Source organism: Anser cygnoides, chromosome 6, assembly GCF_040182565.1.
Source record: "Anser cygnoides isolate HZ-2024a breed goose chromosome 6, Taihu_goose_T2T_genome, whole genome shotgun sequence".
In the NCBI taxonomy this organism is placed as follows: Eukaryota; Metazoa; Chordata; class Aves; order Anseriformes; family Anatidae; genus Anser; species Anser cygnoides.
The window spans coordinates 6,998,317-7,018,903 of NC_089878.1; the positions used below are offsets into that span (position 1 = coordinate 6,998,317).

General features: G+C 36.3%; 1 long non-coding RNA gene across 3 annotated transcripts in view; it reads right to left on the reverse strand.

Annotated features, from left to right (window-relative positions):
- LOC106034554 (uncharacterized) overlaps positions 1-19,670 on the reverse strand; it is a 143,756-nt gene extending 124,086 nt beyond the window's left edge. For 2 of the 3 annotated variants that reach the window (XR_010832442.1, XR_010832440.1), the window contains exons 1-3: positions 17,331-19,666; positions 15,918-17,144; positions 13,212-13,291 (exon numbers count right to left, since the gene is read on the reverse strand). This is a non-coding gene — a long non-coding RNA (uncharacterized lncRNA). Of the gene's footprint in view, positions 1-13,211; positions 13,292-15,917; positions 17,145-17,330 lie in introns of all 3 variants that reach the window. The other variant, XR_010832441.1, reaches the window with a different exon arrangement.
- Positions 19,671-20,587: the final 917 nt, after the last annotated feature.

The window sequence follows — 20,587 nt, forward strand, 5'->3', positions numbered from 1 at the left end:
GTAGAACATTCTTCCCACTCTGCAGTTTGTAACTTTATGTAGTTAAAACAGATAGTGCTTAGCTCTAGTCATCTTTATTAAGCAAAGCCATACAAAAAAACCCTTCTAAATATTACTCTTGCTCTTCTGTAGCCTTTCCTTCTTTACTTCTTTTTTGAGTCAGAACTGTGATGTTCTGAAAGGCTCAAAACTTACACTAATTCTAAAAGCAATAAATGCAAAGGAAAACCTGTTTCTCAAGGAATGCCAATGTGAACGTGTGGATCTAAATATTCAGAGTTGAAAAAGTACAAGTAAGCTTGAGTGTTTGGCTAGAAGTTTATTTTTGCGCACAACTGTACAATGTATTTCATATCTTTTTATGGTCGGGTCCAAAAGGGGCTTAGCTGATCCTTTCAGAGTTTCTATTAACATAGAAAGTACAGCCAGATACACATTTTGAAAGGCCAAATGCTTTTCATAACGCATAATTTTAAAAAGCATGCTACTCATACCTTTTCAGAAGGGCTTCCTGCATGCATCCAAAAGGGAGATGAGGTTGACTATCACAACTCTTGGAAGATGTTTAATCCTTATTGGTGACAGCACAGATTAGTTTTACTGTGTAAACTGGATAGAAGTGGGGCAGTGGATTAATTTACCTTCACATTACACACTACATTTTATAAAATCGTAAGGTTTACTTTATGGTTAATCAGTGTCAGAACACACTTTGCATAAATTAAAAAACTCTGGAGTGACACTAAGGTTTTCATCTCAATTGGGACATTATTCTGTTCATTCTTATCTTCAGGACTACCTTAAGTATTTAGAGCTATAGATCTCAGGCACTGGTAAATCATTTATACCTGGTCTCTTTCTAGATTGAGGGTAGACAACAAGTATGTATCATTGAGGATCATTGATAATCTAAACAGAACTCAAAGATAATGAGGAAGATAAGAAAATGTTGTGGAAATGTGTGATGTTTTAGTAAGAAGTGGTCTAACAACAGACCAAAAAAATAGAAGAAATTTTCCCAACTTTCAGCTGGCACAAAATAGATGTCCCTAGCACCAGCTCAAGCTTCATCTCTTCTGTGAGCTGTTTTTTTTGTTTTGTTTTGTTTTTTTAATTATTATTGTCATCTGGTTGTATAACATTTTTTGTGAAATAAACTGATATAATTGTACATCACCTAGTTTTGTTTTCTGTAATTCATTGTTTCTGGTTAACATAATTTCTGTCTACACTAATAACAATTCCATATGTGACCTATTACCACTGATCATCTAAAGCCTTTCTTGCATAGAGCATAAGGAGTCTGATGAACCAGAAACACTAAAGGTATTCAAATTGTTTTCAAAATCAGACATAGCTTTTTTACAATGTGCAAAACAAACAAAAAAAAGGCATAAATGAAATTAAAAAAAAATCATTTTTCTCCAGGAGATCTTTCCACTGACTTTAATAGAAATAGGATTTGACTCTAAAAGAAAGATAAGTTAATACATAAGGTACAGTCTTGTACTGAAATACTTAAAATTCTGCTAAAGACTGTAGAAAATAATGTGTGGCCTAAACAATTCGGTAGATGGTATAAAAGTGACAAGTGGGCAGTGTCCAAGCAGGATGACAAGAACTGGGAGCCTCAAACAAATAATGACAACCAAGAGGATACATCAACCTTTTTTGAGGGCAAAAAGCAAAGCTTAGAGCTGACTCTATCACTAAATCATCACAGTTGGCACTGGCAGGAATGGATTTTACTTTTTAGTAGTCAATGGTTTATATTTCAGACATTTTAGCAACTACTATCTATAGGAAGCTATTGCAGATTCCATCAGTAGAAGTTGACACAGAGCCAGCCTCCAATATCATAGTGTTTGCCAGAAGTCAAGAGACATTTGACACTTACTAACAGCAATTTGCTCTTTGGAAACTGATACACTGAAACTTGTGCATGCATCTAAGATGGTTTATCTATTTTGGAAGTATAAGAGGCATTTATGGCTCTTCAAAACACTGCTTAAAAATTCTTTCAAGGGTATTTGCATTTCAGTCTAGATTACTATATTTATTTTAAGAATACAAGCTGGTGATCAACAACATTCCCTATACGTATTTAGTTCATTCAGATTCACAAAGACCCCTTATTTATACATGGCTGAAAAAGCAATTAAGTACCGGACCTTGTAACAGCAGCAGAAAGAATGGGATTCTTTCCTCAAAGAGGACTTCCCGTCATCAGGAAATTAAATGTTTCTTCTGGCAGACAGTAAAGTACACACAGAAATAAAAATTAATCTGTAGGCTTACACTTCCATGCTTTCTCAAAGTTAATTAAGAGACAAGGTTACCCAAGGTTCAATGAATGAGGCAATGCCAACACAGGAAATGATCTCAACTAATAATAAATGAAAAATACAAAATATTATTTGTTGAGCAAATTAATATAAGATTATTGTATTGTCTGTTGCTAAGTCCTCTGATCTTTTTGAAGGTGTAACTCTTTGAAGCCTTATATGGACACATGCAGAATTTACACTAGGGAGACAGTCAACACTTCAGACGGTCTCAAAAATGAAAAAAAAAATGATGAGAGGTTAAATGAGGAACCCCAAACCAAGATATGTCTGTCTGCTTAAAAGCTTGACTTGCCCAGCTATTAAGAACACATTGATGGGGACAAAACATGGCCCCAGCTCATCAACTGGCAATTCAAGAACTACCCTATATAGGTGCAAAAATTTGTCAACTTTCCATGGAAGTGAAGATAAAAAAATCAATTAATTAAAGACTATCAGTGAGTAGGTGAAGGAAAAAAAGATATTAATATAATTTCTGGGGTGACAGAAGTTTCTCCACAGACCTGTACTTAGTGACTGTGGCAAGGATTTCATTTTGGATGTTCTACCTTTTTTTCTTGTAGTTTTAGTCCCAAGATGAAACACAGAAGGAATGACAGTACAGACCCAGTAGTACATGCTACTTAATTTAAGTGCAACTGGCTAAAGACTTTAGAAAAAAAAATCATTCTAACATCCATTCTAACAGTCTGCACTATTATGTTTTGATCTTCACATCAAATCCAAAACAGTATGTTTAACAACTCTGTGCAAGCCCTTCTTTGCTGAAGCTACACTGAAACTTGTAGAAGTGAAGAACTGGCCTCTCAATAACAGCTCTGACTATTCATCTTAGAAGATTTTGATACGCAAGAATTTGTATTCTAGGAATGAATCTAAATAGCAAATCGGGGCTAATTATATGCTAGAGACTCAAAATACCTGGGATGTAGGGCTCTGTTTTTCTGAGAACAGTGTAACAGAAGGCCACACGGAAGATTCTTCAGTATAACATTTACAGTCCTGATTCAGCTAAAGTGTTTTCCAGATATCAAGAAACAAAAATACTCAAAGACATATAGACCACTGGTTGAGAAAAACAACTTTAAATACATAAGTGTTTAAATACTCGTGTTATTTCCACTTAATTCTAATAAACAATGGAATGAAGAGAGGAATCCACATGCTCTAGGAAGTCTACATTAAAATCAGTTTTTAATATCATGCACTCTCAAAAACCTAGGACAAAATAATCTAATAGATCATTAATGATATTTTAGGGTACTTTTTGTGATGTTCACATACTTTGAATATTCCCTAATTAAGTACCAGTCATGTTCAAAGACAGACAAATGTTCAAATCTACAGTTAAGGTCGACCAGTCAAGGAAATCTTTATAGGCCCTTCTGAAGAGTACAGTCCTGTGATCAGGACTGAACTATAAAGAAAATACTTTAAAATCTTTACTGGTATCAAGCCACGAAAGAATTCTCCAGCTTATTCTAAACTTTGTTTTCTCTTGTGTTTTTATGTAATGCTTACACTCTAAAAATACAGCATCGAAGCTGAAAAGCATAAAGCTAGCTAGTTTGGATTTGTTTTTTTGTTTGTTTGTTTGTTTTTTAGAACAATTTTTTTTGCTATATGCTAACAATGTTATTTTATGCATGATGTAGCAACATGAAATAGACTTGATTTACTGCAATAGAGTTTGTTATTTCATTTTGACCTTTTAAAATGTTTAGGTAAGGTCAAAGTAAAATTAACAGGCAGTAATCACTGTCTCCAACACAGTAAGTCTAAGTAAATCCACACTGCTGTTCCATTCAGAATGGCACAGGTCATTGCATACAAGTTTAGGAATTCCAGGGGTTCATTGTACTGTTTGCTAGCTGCAAAAATCAGTTTGGAGCCCCTATCGTCAAACAGGAGGGATAAGGACAGAAATCCTTCATGTTTATTTCATGTTTCTCTGACATGAAGCCAACAATAGCAAAGCAACTTAGCACTGCAGGACTAAATCCCCATTTGTCTCACCCTCATAGTCATAAAACAATTTATCCAGATAAAAGGACTGGATTTTATTTTATATTTTTGAAGAACTCTGAAGGGTTGATCAAGCAGTTTCTTAACATAAAGCAAGGAAACTTATGCTGTTGGTAAAATATGTTGGTTTTGTTCTTGTTCTGTGGTAAGAGATGCTTCTGCCTTGTTTTACACAAGAAGAAATACAATCCAGAAGACGTATAGCATTTATATCACACACACAGACAAAAAAAAGTATACTTATACTGTTATAACACTTCAGTTCTATAATCAAAACAAATACCAACAATTGTGTGAAAGGCTAAAACAAGCAGGGAAGAGTAGCATGAATTTCTAACTACTACTACACTGTCTACTTTTGTAAGCAATGTGACACCAGTCACAAGTTTATTACATTAAACCAACTAAAATCAAAAAGATCCAAAAAGGTAAGTCAGAAGCCCTTCTGTCTCACATCCTTGGATAGTTGCTTTCTATGCCATGACCTTGTTGTCTTCAATCAGATGTTCAGAGAGGACTGCTGTCATTTAAGAGCTTAAGAGGTGGCACAAGGTTTCCTAAAGTTATCGGAATGCAAAAGGTCCCATTTTTCTCATTTAAGTGTCTACATTAAAGGAATTAGGAAAGTTTAGGTATTTGGGTAGTAGTCACATTTTACTTCTTGCCTTCATGTCGGTATTTTATGGCATAAACTGAATCACATGCAGTAATCCCATCACACCCATCTTGGTACATATTTTGAAATCCTCAAAACTGACTGTGCTTGTTTTCAGAAAAGGCTTTAAATTACCACTAAATACTTATTTCTCCTCCCTATTAAAAATATTATCTATATTTTAAATTGACCATCACCAAAGATTTACTATTAGTAAGAATCTCTGAGTAGTATCTAATATTGTCTTCCCATGTACATCATGCAGTAAGTGTTTCCACAGGGAATTTGGTGCATTCCAGATACATAGTTTGACAACAGGAAACAGTGGGAAAATCAAGGTATTCCTGCTCCCCACACACTTCATGCTCCCTTTAAGCCAGTTTATTTAAACTGAAGAATTGTCATACCATATAACAGAGACTGCAGCAGCAAGGGCAGAATTGCAAGATGGAGAGAATACTCTAAACTGGTAGCATCAAATGCTTTAATATTAAAGACTCATACACCCAGGAGGTAGACCACTGAAGCTCTGGCTTCAGTAGCCATCCATGATGCTTACAGCTTTCCCATATTCTCTCCATTCTCTTTCCTGTTCTCATTTATGCCAGAACAAATAGTAAAAATAAAATCCCAAACCAATAACAGAATTTAAAAAAAAAAAAAAATCCTCTTTCTTGATGTGGTGCTTTCACTCTGAATTAGTACATTCAGTTTGGAAAGTTCTACAAATACAATTGCTCTGGCAGACCAGAAGCAAGGCGGAACTGTGATCATAAAGCATTTAAGACAGTCTTGCTATGAGATAGGCATTTCATGGAACTAAACAGAATGTGTGAGAGAACACAAGCCTTTCATTATGTCTTGATTATGCTGCACAGCTGCTAACATTTCCCTAAGAGGCTGCTACTTAACATCAACAAAGTAGAACAACACAGAATAAGCAAAAAAACTAGTTTACATATTTCATTTGGCATGGGTCATCCTTCAGGTGACAATGTTTCAATTATTGGTGCATCAGCAGAACAATAACAGGCTTGGAAGAAGTAAAACAGAAATCTTTAATTCCTGTGAACAAGGGATTTTGTCAAGGATTTTCAGCCTAGAGTAGACGAAGAAAAATCAAAAAGCCAATTAAAAACAGTAATTAGAAAGTGATTAAAAAAAAGGCAATTAAATATATCACTGTTCAACATTTCTTAAAAGTTTAAAGACTGCAAATTCTATGCCAATGCCCTAAAAGCATTCCCATCCTCGAGGCTTGTCTGCCTGGGCTCCAGGCCAAGCTCAGGACAGTGCAGCTGCATGCTGTCCCCTTTCCTCAGCTGACCAGAGAGAGGCTCCAGGCAGTGCTGAGGCCCAGGGCCGAGCCCCCTTCCTTCCTGTGGGGGCTGCTTTCAAGCTGAGCCTCTACCGTTTGGCCCCTGCCTGAGCTATGCCTCCTGCTGTGATGCTGCTGCCTGGCCATGGGACCTGCTGATGCAGACTGCCACCCCCCCCCCCCCCCATGTGTGACTCCTGACCTCTCCTGGTGGCCGTGCCCGGCCCTGGTTCCCCCCACCAGGCCTGCCATGCATGCCCCACTTGAGTACTGCCAGCCATTTCACCGCACTCAGCTCCAGGCTCACCTTCACTTGTGGAGCTGCCAGCCCTCGCTGCTCTATGACAGTCTAACCTCATTTGCTCTCTGAAGCCTTCATGAGAGAGTTAAGTGATAGGACATGATTTATAGTGGCCTAACTACAACTGAGGTAAGTCCTAGCCAGCCAGCTTGAGGGGAAAAAAAAGAAAAAAGAAAAAGAAAAAAAAGAAAAGAGCCAAGAGGAAGCATAGGTTAAAACATTTTTTGGTCAATCTGACATTTGTTGCAGACAAAATATTCCTTATGATAATCAGAGTCCCTGGTCACATGAAAAAATATGGAAAAGAAGCTGTTATCATTGACATGACCACTAACCCAACAGGAAAACTCTTAATGCATCTAGAATGTGACATAACTCACTGAAAAAGCACAAACTTTTGACTCAGTTTTGATGGAACGAGAGGATATAAACCAAAACAGCAAAGCTTAAAGGGAATGAATTCTTTATGACAGCTAGAAACTGTTTCAATACATATCGAAGTCATTTGATAATTGTGAAGATTAAAATCTCTGGGATGAGTATGATACTAATCTGGTCAGCCCATAGTGGAAATCAAAGCAGAGCTGCTGCTTAGACAGTTCTATGCATAAATTGTTCAAACCTATTCAAGTCATGGAGCTCATCCTCAAGCTATTGTCAAGTGACAGGCCTGCAGTCAGCGTGTCATTTCACTTGTTTAAAGCCATTAAAATGGATCCACTTAAGTTACACTGCTATATGCATTTCCAATAGTTAGAAGTGAGAAATTAAGTTGCTGTGGGATTGTATTCTGCAGAATCTCTGTCCTGCCATCAAGTTGTTTCCCGCATACTGCATTTCTTACCAGCTGTTCGCCAACATGGACATAACACATTTCACACAGTTCTCCAGAACTACAGTATTATCTTTTCTATCAATATAAGTTTCCTGTGCTTGAAAGAGTTAACTTCTTTAATTAAGAGTTACTTTGAAAACAGACTAAAATCAAATGAACACAACCTAGTACTTGGCCTGATACAAATCTTCCAAAACCAGCAATTCTTGTTGGAGTCAGGAAATAGGAAAGAAACTCATATTTACAATATGTAAGAAATTAACCTTCCACTGAGTATCATTTCATGCGTACCCATACTCTGACAATGGTCTATTCTCCTTTTATCATGAAGGAATTACATATTATCTAGGGCCAAATTATCTGCTGGATCTAATAATTGCTGGGGTAACTGGAGACAAGGGATTAGAAGAGAACTGCTGTAAACTACTGGTATTTGGCTAGTTTGCGGAAAAGCCATGTTTCTGGTAAACTACACCAGCAGCCAACAGTGCTGGATCCATATGCCAACAGGAATCATAGGAAAACAATGCAACTACAGCCACAGCTGCAACTCGTTCTTCCATTAAAAACAATTGGGAGTCTGGAAAGCTGATCCCAAGCTTTCGCAGCATCTGTACATGTTCCCACACTAGTGGGGTTCTCATGCAGATAACCATCCACACCAAGTTACAAGCAGGAGAAACCAGACAAAAGTAAAAAGTAAGAAAATGCAAATTCTCTGAGGTCGCTCAGTTCTACAGTATGACAGAGTAGGTGGTAAATAACCAAGTACAGCTACAAATAATGGGAAAAAGAAAAAGATAGGAATGTTAAAGGGAATAAGAAAGAAAGAGAAGAGTTTCTGGAGCAAAGAAGTGGAAAAAGCTAAGTGTACACAAATACACTTTAATAAAAGAGAATTCAGATGACTTCAGCTCCAAACATTTCTAAGCAGTAATAGTACCAACGGTTGCAGCTGCATATATGAAAAAGAACTTCAGAACTAATCTGAGGCACTCAGACAGAGTTAACAAATTTCTGCAGTATAACTGGAACCGGGATGAGGTTTTGTACCTGGTGATCAGTTCGGTCCTCAAAACTTTCATCACTAAACACTCATGCTTTAAAGAACTAGCTTTCCAGTTTAGGGGAGACCCATGACCAACTTGATTAACCATCATTCCTGATTTAAATTGACTAACACAAGTGGATATTAAAATATCTACAGCTTGATAAGTAAGATATGCAATTTTGCATAAAGCTTTTAAATGATTCATAGAGCATATGTGATTGTTGCCAATAAAGTGTGCTTTTCAGATAGATCCACTGCTTGCAGTCTCTTAAATCCACAGAACAATGCATTTAAAGCTATGCAGGAGGACATCAGTTCAACAGACAGTTTCTTAAATGTAAAACAAACAATAGATTTAATTTCTACAATAACAAAGAGGATTTACCATTGGTTCAGCAAAGGAAAAAACAACAACCAAAAGTTCTTACTAAAGCTGAGCTGTGAAACACTTAGAAAGACAAAAAATAAATATAATAAATAGTTAACTTTCATCCAATGGTTTGGCAGTACAAGGGGAAGGATCTGCAGATAAGGGCCAGGTTAAGTTCACAAGCTGTAATTAACATCTACTGTTTGCCACTGATAGAGAAAGAGTACTGTCCTAGACGGACCACTGGCCTAACACAGGTGCATTCCATATATCCTTAAATCAACAGCTTGTTTGCATTCACACATTAAAACTCAGAGACTACACAAATGACCATCTGCACAGCTTCTCACAATGAAATCCCCATCATGAGACCCCACTATGAAAATGGGTAACCATAAAGTAATGCTTTATTGTTATAGAGCTACAGAGGTACTGCAGCACTGTGCTTTTGACTTTTTTAGACTGTGCTATGCAAATCATTGGTGTTCCACAAAATACCCACCAAAGCCATACTGTACATGTCCCCATGCAAGCAAAAAATTAAGAAATAGAGCTAGTAAGAACTCACTGAAGACCCTCAATCTTTATTTTGAAAAATATGTAAAATTATTGTACCAACTTTTCAAATTATATTATTTTAGAGTACTTCTATTTATAAGTGCACACATATGACATTGAATTGCAGAAAAAAATCTTATTTTGTTGAAAGGAATACTTAAACAGAAGCTCTGCCATCCCTCCCCAAGCATCTGGCTCAATTTTTTATCTCCTTACCAGTGATATCAGCATGAGCCCTTTTCCTTCTCTTCTGTCTAACCCACTCATTCCCCACCTCCTCATTAGGTAACTTACTGTGAGGGGATAATTTCCAATGAGATGGAAGGCACCTGAGTGGGAGGAAGAGTTCTGGGGCTGATGGCAGAACAGAAAATTCTGGTCTCGCTCTGCAGAGTCAGGGGTTCAAGTGAGGCTATCTGAAACAACGTGTGGTGCCTTGGGGAAACCATAAACTTCATAGGTTAGTTAGGACTTAAGTGTGTCATGGTTCTGTACCTTTTCTTTGTCGAGGGAGGGGAGGAACAAGGAGAGTCTCAGACAGAGGACCGAAGAAACTCCACTGTATTTTAAGTCACATTCTATGTCAAGGAGGCATACGTAATTTTTATCTTCCTTGTGAAAAATATGAAATCAAAAATTCTAATTGCCCATTTCATTGCTTACTATGTTGTCTTCTGTATTTCTTTTCCCTAATGAATTGCACATAAAATACTCTTGAATTTGTCTATTTTTAAACTTATATAGTAATTAAATGTTTTAAAGTTGTAAGTTTAAAAACAGAGAAATTCAAGTAAGAGTAAGAAGACTTGGAGAAAGATTGGATTTAGTACTTCTAAACTATCAGTATGATCTATTCCTTCTAGAAACTAGTATATAAACCAGCTTACAGGCTATTTTGAAGTGAAACTGGTAATGTTTAAATACTTCCAGAGAAACAGATGGGTGAAAGGTTTAGTGAGGAAATATTTAATCAGAAGAGATTTGGCAAATTAATCTGTAAATGAATCCTTTGAAAAACAAACAGAAAGTGGTTTTCTCAAACCAGTTTTGTAACAACCTAAATTCACATGACAGCAGTACCTTAAAAGCCTTCACCATAATGTTAACTTTCAAATATTTATAGTTCCCACTCTTTATATCACAAGAAAAATATGCAGAGTCTTATACTCTGGAGAGCAGGTATCACAGTGTCAGAAAACTCTATAGTCACTTTGTTATAATGCAGTAGCCTTGAAAAAGCAAAACATCCAGTGCGTGAATCCTTTTAACCTATTTTAGAAGAATTATACAACTAATAAGCAATGATTTCTTATACTCTAAGCCTGACATAATTTTAAATATATTGATTTAAGCTTTTAGTCCCAACTTTAAAGAAAAACTTCAGTGTTGACGATGACAACCATGGAAATGTGTTTATGTACACTTCAAAAATACAAAAATACTGTAACTTCATTTGCCAGTATAGTTGCTATATCTTCCCCCCAAAAGCGCACACCTTATCTCTGATACAAATGTAAATGCTCGTTAGTGTTGATGGCGAACAAGGCCATCTATACATGGCCACATTTCTTGTGTGTGAAGGATAATAGAGATGCTGTTGCAAACTTGATGCAAGTTATCTTCGTGCTCTTCAGGAAAGAAGAGTTATGTGGATCCTCAGTTTACAAAACAGAAATGTAGAGGAGTCAATGATATCATGAACAGTTACATTAAGCTTTTATTCCTGTCTAGGACCAACATCATTAGCTTTTTATTTATTAAATTATGATTGCACTTTAAAGTTGAAGCATCTTCAGTGAAATATTTTTATAAATCCAGATTTGTCATATTTACAACCACCAGATATAGCCTCTGAAATAATAAGGTACAGAGAGAAACAAGCATAAAAATAAACACTGTTTAATCTTTCTGAACAATTCCAGTTCATTTGCAGCATATATGTTCAGAAATTATCCATTCCTAGCTCTTTTAGAGTATTCCTATTAGGTGAAACTATGAAACTTTAAAGTGCTGGTGTATTTAGTTTAAAATTCGAGAGCCTGAGCAGCTATTAATAACAGTTCTCCAAACTATGGCCAGCTATGGACTAATCATATATATGTTAACCTCAGTTTGACTTACTATACTGACAGCAATGTGGAGATACGTGATTTATGAGGTAAAGAAAGTTGAGTCTATTAGAAAAAAAAAATAATATTTAGTCAAGCACACCACACTGTGGGCTAAAATACAAAAGACTCCTTCCCACTAGATTTTCATCTCTCCCTGGATCAAACATTTCTTGCCCCAGCTGTCCACCCACACAGATCATACAGAATTGAGTTAGCCTAAATCTTAATGCAAATTTAAGAGAGAAAATGGGCTGTTTTATGTTTGCTTCTGCATAAGTCCAAATTTCACCCAGAATGTAAATCAGATCTTTTGTATGACTCAGTTTGTTTCAGGCCATTACCTAATAATTTCTACCGCTGTCAGAAAGACTATGGAGCAAACAGATTTTGTCAGGGGGATAACCTAAACGATTTCTTCAGGCCCCTTCCAGTCCTGTTTTTCTACACTCCTACAATTTTGGAAAGAGACTAAAATTTTCATACTGTAGCTGGAATCTGAACCAGAGCATTGCTTCACTACTCTGAATAGCACAAGTGGAGCCTGAATGCCAGAGCATCAAAGTTGACCATTAAACTCCATGACATAGAGTAGAGGAAATGTTCCATCCAACTCCCCTGTGTCCAAGCTGGAATTCTTGAAAATCCTGGCATTGTTTCCTTTTTCAGACAAGCCTGTTAATACTAGGAAACCACAAAAGCCCAAAGAACCACACAGCAATATGATTTGTAGTATATTTTCCACACTGTACAGTGAGTAAAGAAAACAGGACATAATAAAAGAGATGTTCTAGTGTGTAAGTGTTTAGACACAGACAGAGGAGAGTGGAACTGAACTTTTGGCTTGGATTCCTGGGGTAACACAGGGCAAGTCACTCAAGTTAGGTCTAAAATACTAATTTTATTATTTTGGAGTACTTCTGTGCTCTTAGTCAACATGCTTTCTTCCTGCATGTTCTAAATCAATATTAAAACAAAGTTCATGCCATCTATGTCTTGACCTTTCACGGAGCCACATCCACTAGGCGCATCACTGCTCTTTCTTTCAGGACAGCACCATCCAGAGACATTCAAAACCCAGAGGCAGAAAGCAATCTTAATTTGAGGAACAGTTCTAATCAGTTCTATTGCAGAGCTACCACAACACAACTGTATCATTTCCAGGACCAAAGCTAGTTATTCTATATGACTTTACACTGTATATTTCCACAAGAAAATTAAGCAGTGCTATCTGGGAATCTCAGGATTGTTACACACTCTAACATAAATAGATCCTTTGTAGTCTAGATCTTCATCAAACATGGGAATAATACTCACTGCATCGCAAAAATAAAACTGCAATCAACATTCACTAAGATATTGTAGCACTTAGATACTAAATTATTATGAGTGAAGACAGTCTAGAATGAGATAATTGTGATAGAGTCATTCAAAATATACAGAGTTGTTTTGAATATGGTAATGGTAGCCTTTCTAATGTTTCTACAAAACAAAACTAGACCTCAGTAACCAAAGGAAATCCATAGTGCTAGAGATGAGAGATGGGTTCTCCACAAAAGTATTAAAAATGATTTCACCAATGGAAGATAAATGATCAGTTATAGGAGACTAACATCATAATATCAAAGCAAACATCACTCACCATAGCCTTTGGTTCCTTTAGTACACTGAACAATGTTCACAGTTAGAGCTGTTTGGTCTACCTCTTCTGCCTCTCAGGCTCTGGAAAAAGAAAAAAAAATGTAGAAATGTTACTGAAGCTGAGCAAATCCAGAAAATAACAGATCTAGAAAATGCAACATTGTGATCTGACTAGGCTCCATCTAGTTGTTGCCAAAGGCTTATGAACTTTAAAAATATAACAGCAAAAGAGAGAAAATGCTGATGAAAGAGGTATAGGCCTTCATTATAACCCATATACATCTGACATAAGATAAAACAGCCATCTGTTTTCCAGGACTTCATAGTGCACTGTCAAAACCATAGGGTTGTAAACAAATTGATACAGCTCTGCCAGGATTGATCACACGGTTTAGATACCATGAAAAATATCACAACCTACTCGCACTTCAACATGCCTTTTTCCGTAGTGTAGACAGCTACAATAAGTAAACCAGCCCATCCCAATTGACATACTTCAGAAATTCTAAATCACAATTATACTTTTGTGTTATTGTTAAGTGCATAAAGAATCTTTTTATAGAACTGTTGCAAGACACAAAAAACTTCTTCCCCGAAGGGAAACTGTATAGTCAGAACATCTCGTTGCTTTTAGAAAGAAGATAATTACGAATAATATGATGGGAACTTTCAGAACATACTGCATCAATCAAGTTCTGCATGAGTAATTATAATAATGTTTTATAACATCATTAATTTTGTCTGCACAGCATGTCTCAGATTTCTGAAATACAAGATTTCTTCCCCAAAGGACATCAGCCCTCAGCATAAGTTCTTGGTAAATTACTATGACTCTACTGAGAACAACCGAGTAGTAACGAAACATTTGTTTTCTGGACTAGGACTTGAGGTCACAGAAGGTATTGTCGGCATAGCTGGTTATTTTCCTACTGTGGCAACTGTTGTTTTGAAAGATTTTACAAATGTGCACAAGCTATTAGGTGTAGGGAGGCTTATGTCAGTAAGCATTACAATTCTGTTTCATTCCAGTATAAGTCCAGCTTACTTTTTTCTCTTTATTGTTACTCAAATGTGAATCTGTCCATTTCTTAAGGCTATATCTTCAGATTTCAAGTTATATTTTCATTCATAATGTACGTATCATAAAGAAAGGAATTAATAATTCCTCTCCAGAAGTCAACAGCCTGAGAATAGCTAAACTGTTATAAAAAAAATAAGATTCATTATATGTAAGGCTAAATTTCAAAAGGCAGATGTAGGAAAAATAAGGCACAGAGCTAATATGTTAGAGGTCCCACAAAACTAATAGTAGATTCAGAAATGGTTACAGAGATTCAGATAAGCATTGATCACTCCAGAATTTCATATTAATACTCTGAAGAAAAAGATAAAGGAAAGGCCAGAGGTGGCACAGATAAGATATATAGAAGAAAAATAACAGATACACAACAAAAAAATGGGAAAGAGAGAGCAAGAAAGGGGTTAAGGAACTAATTACTTGAACTAATGACAAGCCAACCATAAGGAGATACCAGAAATGTGAGATTGTTGTCAGTAACAATTTGATCCTAAGACAGGCTTTAAGCAAGATGATCCTGTAATGAAGCATTCAGTTTTCTGAAACAAAGCTGCTTCTGCTTACATTATGTGGATCTGTCTTACCACACAAGTAATGTGGTCAGGATTACTAGCAGACATTCAGGATACTTGTGAAATTAAATTCCTTTTTAATGAGAAGTCATAGTAAGTCTTCTGTAAATTATAACTTTTTTTCAGTAAAATCAGTTCTGGATTAACAATTCCACTGGAATTAACAAACAACACTTTACTAAACAAGAAACTTTTTCTCATTATTCTTAAGGAGCTGATCCGGATTTTAATGCAAAACAAAATACTTAGCCAGAACTGTTGGCAATGCATTCAGTTCAGATATGATATAAATATATAAAAAGATATAAAATAGGACAAGGAGAAATCCAGAGATTGGTGAGGCCCTGGCACAGGCTGCCCAGAGAAGCTGTGGATGCCCCATCCCTGGAGGTGCTGGATGGGGCTTTGGACAACCTGGTCTGGTGGGAGGTGTCCCTGCCCATGGTAGGTAGGTTGGAGCTGGGTGATCTTTAAGGTCTCTTCCAACCCAAACCATTCTATGATTCTATGATTTGTACCAAATACACTGACAAACTTTCAGTTCTAATATTTTTAAGTATCAGTTTCCAGTCACAATTTCCTACGATATAAGAAATAATATTTTTACAGGATTCATTTCTATTTTTGGTATTTATTACTTAAATTTTGACTGAATAAGTACCACAATAAATTTTTAACATTTTTTTAAAAAACCTGTCAGTTCCATTGATGATCAAAATTTTAGCTTGTAGGCATCCGTTGTACTAGTTTGAGTGCAATTGCTTATGAAACACCTTTTGAATGAGAAATATTTGCCTATTTTGTATAACTACTACTAGAACCATCATTTATCTTTGAAGATACAGTTTCTGAGATTTGCATGTAAGACACAAGAAAAACATTTAATCTTACTAAAAATGAGTGGAATTTTCTGAGTGCCTCATTTTTGTAAATTTAATTGATGGGTTGTTTGTATTCCTCTCTGAAGCAGATCATAAATCTCAGCAAGGACATACAAAATACTAAAGGAAAATACCCACAGCTTTGGGGTGTTTTAAATTTGTAAAATATGACTCACCCGTGGAAGTGCTATCCTGCCTCTCATACTAAGCAGTCAGGCATCTAAAAATTGCAAGCAGCCCTGGTGTTTTTTAGAAAGAGTTTTCCTGTGTTCCCTTTCAGTCCACTGGATCTGGAAGAAGCAGGCATCACAAGTTCTTCTGCTGGTCTGACAGATTTTCCATAAATCCACTTCAGAAGTCCCCTAAAGCTAGATGGTCACTCCAAGACAACGAAGAAGAAACCATGGAGTCAGGCCCTGGATGGGTGCTGTGGATGACACGTGACCTTCTCAAAATGCAGGAACCTGCAAAGAGCAAAGGCACCCCCAAAACTATTTGAAGGAAACAGATGTGAAGGATGATCTCAGAGACTTGATCACTTTGCACATAGTGGATGTGGTCACCACATCTGGTTAGCCAATGATTAGGCTTCACACTGTGATAGATAGATGCTCTCTTGATCTCAGAACCATGGAAAAGCCTAGAGTGGGATGGACATAGAGAAATCATCTGGTCCAATCTCCTGTTGAAAAGTGAGACTTCAGATTAGGTTATCCAGGGTTCTGGGAAGCTAAGTCTTCATTACTTCCTGTGAGAAACAGTTCACAACTTCTCTGGGCAACCTATTGAAATGTCTTGCTGATGAGGACGGAAAAGAGAACCTCTGTCTTGTCTATAAATACATTCCAGTATTGCAAGACTGTGATTACATTTCCTCTGAGCATTCTTTTCTCTAAGTTGAACAAACTGAAGACCTTCAACCTTTCTTCACATTTCAAGTTCTCTGTCCTTGTAACCATCTTGGTAGTTCCCTGCTAGATCTTTCACAGTTTTTCAATCGCTCTCTTGAAGTGTGGACACTAAATCTGGACACAATGCTCCATGTGTGGCCTAACAAGTGGTGCTGGTTATACTTTTGCTGATGCAGCCCTAGGCCATGGACAGGTACTCCAGCAACTTCATGTGAAGACATGACACAACATAGGCAGAACATAGACAATGTCTGTCATCCCAAATATCACAAGTGTTTCTACCACTGAACTTCCCCTCTTGGCCCAGGCTGGCTGACCACAGGCAAGAGGGTTGGTTGCAGCAGGAAGGATTCCCAGACAGATATTCTGCCTGGTTCTTTTTAACAATTGAAAGGTCCAGGGGAACAGGCATCTGTTCATTTAAGCTGTCCTCCCAGCAGAGTGACACAATCTTCAGATCTAATGATCCTAAGCCAAATTACTGCATTCTGCCTAAAATAATAGAAAGAGAAACATTTATCAAATTGTAAATCATCCCATGGGTAAACAAAAGACAGCAACACACCTTTTTATGATATTCAGTCTTTACTAGGTTACTATAAACAAATAAAGAATGTCAGGCTGACTGTTAAAAATGCATGTAACTGTGTTTACATATAAAATTGCCAGAAAAAATACCTTGACATTCCCAGTCTGGCTTACTCCTTGCTTGGTCTGTGAAAAGAACTTCTCTTTTTGGTCTTTGTGGCTATTCAGGTTGTTTTTAACAAGGCAATTACATTATTTCCAGCCTGAAGTGTGCAAGAGAAAAGGAAGTCAACTTTGAAAACAGAAAATGCTTGTGCTGAGAACATTAAACAAATAATTTCTTATTTACAGTAAATAACGTTCTCCTTGTCTGTGTTTATAGTTCCTTCATCTCTACTGGTAAGTTGCTCTATACGATTTTTAACTTTCAGTTTTGTAGGCAATCCACAAAGAAAGATTATATCAATAAATCTATCCACTGTATATTGAAAGATTTACCTGGGGTTTGAATAACACAAATTCTTAACTTCAGAGGGGAAGGCTTTCATCCTTCAAGAACTACAGTTTTGAATGACTTGTAACAATAAGCAATAAAACCGTGCTAATTTCACCCATTTGCACAGTGAGTTGTGGGAGACCACAATATCTCGCTCCCAAACAAGTATTAGTGCTCCCATGGTAGTCTTAACTAATTGTTACTCCCACTAGATTAGTTCATTACTAGTTCACGTCATCCACTAGATTAGCTAGTGATGTACAAAATGGAATGGGAGCAGCAGGAAAAGTATAGACCTAGAGCAGAATTCAATGGAGAATCAAAATCGGAAGATAACCACAACTGGAATTTCTAGTAATCTCTTAGACTAGCAGATATCTCTTCTCAGCCTAGTAACATGGAGAAAAGAAGCCACTTCACATGAATCAGCACAGTTATATGTACAATTTTATCCTTGGAACATGCAATCCTTTCAATTTCAGTACATCCTGAAGCAGATGGAAGGTCTCCTGATGAGATTTTTCCTTCCTCTTCAGAGGAGTCCCTCACATCAAACTAGAGTTGCTTCTTTCCTGTCACTCATTGTTCCATTCCTGCAGGGTTAGAAGATCATTTTGCCTACCAGGGCTTCTCTTTAATTAAATATATCCTTTTAAGACATAGCTCTGCAGCATCTTCACAAGGGCTAGACTGGGTGAGGTTTGATCAGACATGATTGTTTTTAAAGAATCATTTCCCTTTCAGAAGAGCACTACAGCATGTAAAATGCATTTTCAAGCAACTGCAGAATGTGTGATTATTAAAACTTCATTGACTTATGAAAGTGGCAGTTTTGTTTTGCTGACGTTCATACAAAAAATTAAGTCATTTATTGTAATTTGACAGGAGGAACCCAAGGCTGCCACTTAAAGTTTTGGATGTAAAACAAAACAAAACAAAAACAAACAAAAAAAACCATAAAATCTGGAACTGTAAATCTAATAAAAACACTATAGATAAGAGATGTCCTTTTAAGTATTCGCTCAATCTTTACCTTTAATAACTGTGCCAAAATCTGCATTCCATTATTTCATAACTGTCTTTTTCCTATAAGTAATGAAAAGATTTCCTTTTAAATTATTTAACATTAAATGAAAGTCACTTCTCTTTGTTCGCTGGTTTACGGTTTTCTGAATTTTAGTGACTAGTTTAAAAAACAGCCTTCTCAATTGCAGGAATAGGTCAAGCAGAACATTAGCATCTAATGCAAGAGACTGACTTTTGATGACTTTACTGGAGCTTCTCTGAGTAGTTGGTCAAATTAATATTACCAACTTATTCATGTATTTAAAAGTTTATCTTTTTTTTTTTTTGCTGGAGTTTTATCATGTTTAATCAGTTTAAATTATAGTTTATTCATGGCATACTCAAGAGATCTCTCACATTCCAAGAAATCTGCTTTTAAAGTTTGTACCTGTAAAAAATCCCAAACCAAAACAAAAGGCAGATAACTTTGGTTGTGGATGCAAATATTTTGTGAATCTCCATTATTTAGTTAGGAAATTTAATCAGAAATAGATTGTATGGTTTAATATCTTGTGTAATAAATGGTATATACCATTTTTAAAAATGTACAGATTCACCTCTGTTGTGTCAGGTTTTATCATAAAAATGGCTTGAAAATGCTGAAGTTTTGCTAACAACCTAATTGTGTGTCTGGAACAGTGTATGCTAGCTTTGTAGTATGTCCTCACAATAAAAACTGCCTTGAAAATGAAATATATTTTTGTCCTTTATTGAAAACACTTATCTGTAATGTAAGGAATCTGCACAGGATTTAACATTTAAAATAATGACATCCAATATTTGACAGAGCTCTCATTAGTCATTATGAAGCACGTTGCCAGACACATCTGAAAAACAGGATGCTGTTACAAAAATAATAGATGTTATCAAGATAAAATGATAAAATAAAATTTTAAAAAGTAAAAAAAAAAAAAAAGTCTGATTCCATTAGTTTCTAGGAATAATCTTCAATGCAATAAAAAAGAGGAGCCAGCAGAAAAGTAATGGTGAAAGAGCAAAATGCGGATGGTTGTCATATAAGCCAAAGATAATTCTTCATTTATTGGCTTTTACAAGCAGTATAAATCTATAAAGCTAAATACTACTTTCAGAGTTCAGTCTGAAAGACAAATAAAATTGGCTGTTTTGAATTAAATATATAATTCTGGTATCCTTAGCGATTGCTTTGAATTTTGATTTTGAAACACAACTGTGTCTCAAAAGGGTTGAGGGGGTTGTAGGGAAATTATGGGACATCAGTGGTACCAGAGCAAATCATTTCAATGACCTACACAATATCCTGAAATTATTTTCACCACTGAACAAACAGAAAGCAGTACTTGAATAAGACTGTAACCTCTTCTATTTGTAATTACTCCACATACAGATGCAGGTATTTTCCTCTGACAATCTGAGAGTCACTTCTCAGTGTACTCCTGTCCCTGCCCTCAGTCCCTTCAGGATTATGTTTCTTTTTCAATTTATTTTTATTTCTCTCAGGCGAGTGCAAAGAAAAGGCCAATATTCTTGTCTCACTACAGCAAATCATCTACTTGCTTTCAGTCCTTATTAATGTCTTGGTGAAAATCAAAGTAAAGTGGCATCCCTATATGTTAATGAGAACATACATACAATATTCTCACAGAAACTAATGTTCTGGATACATGCAAAGAAGGGAGTACAGAGAAAAGATTGATAAGAGCCCCATTCTGAAGCAGTCAGCCATTCAAGACCAAATTCTTGGAACTACAAAACATAGTACGTACCCAGACTGGGCTACCATGGGAATTTGAAGATTCAAGCACTTCACACTGGCACTCACAGTGTGCAGAACTGTGCCTTAAATGAACTAGCTCTTTCTGAATTC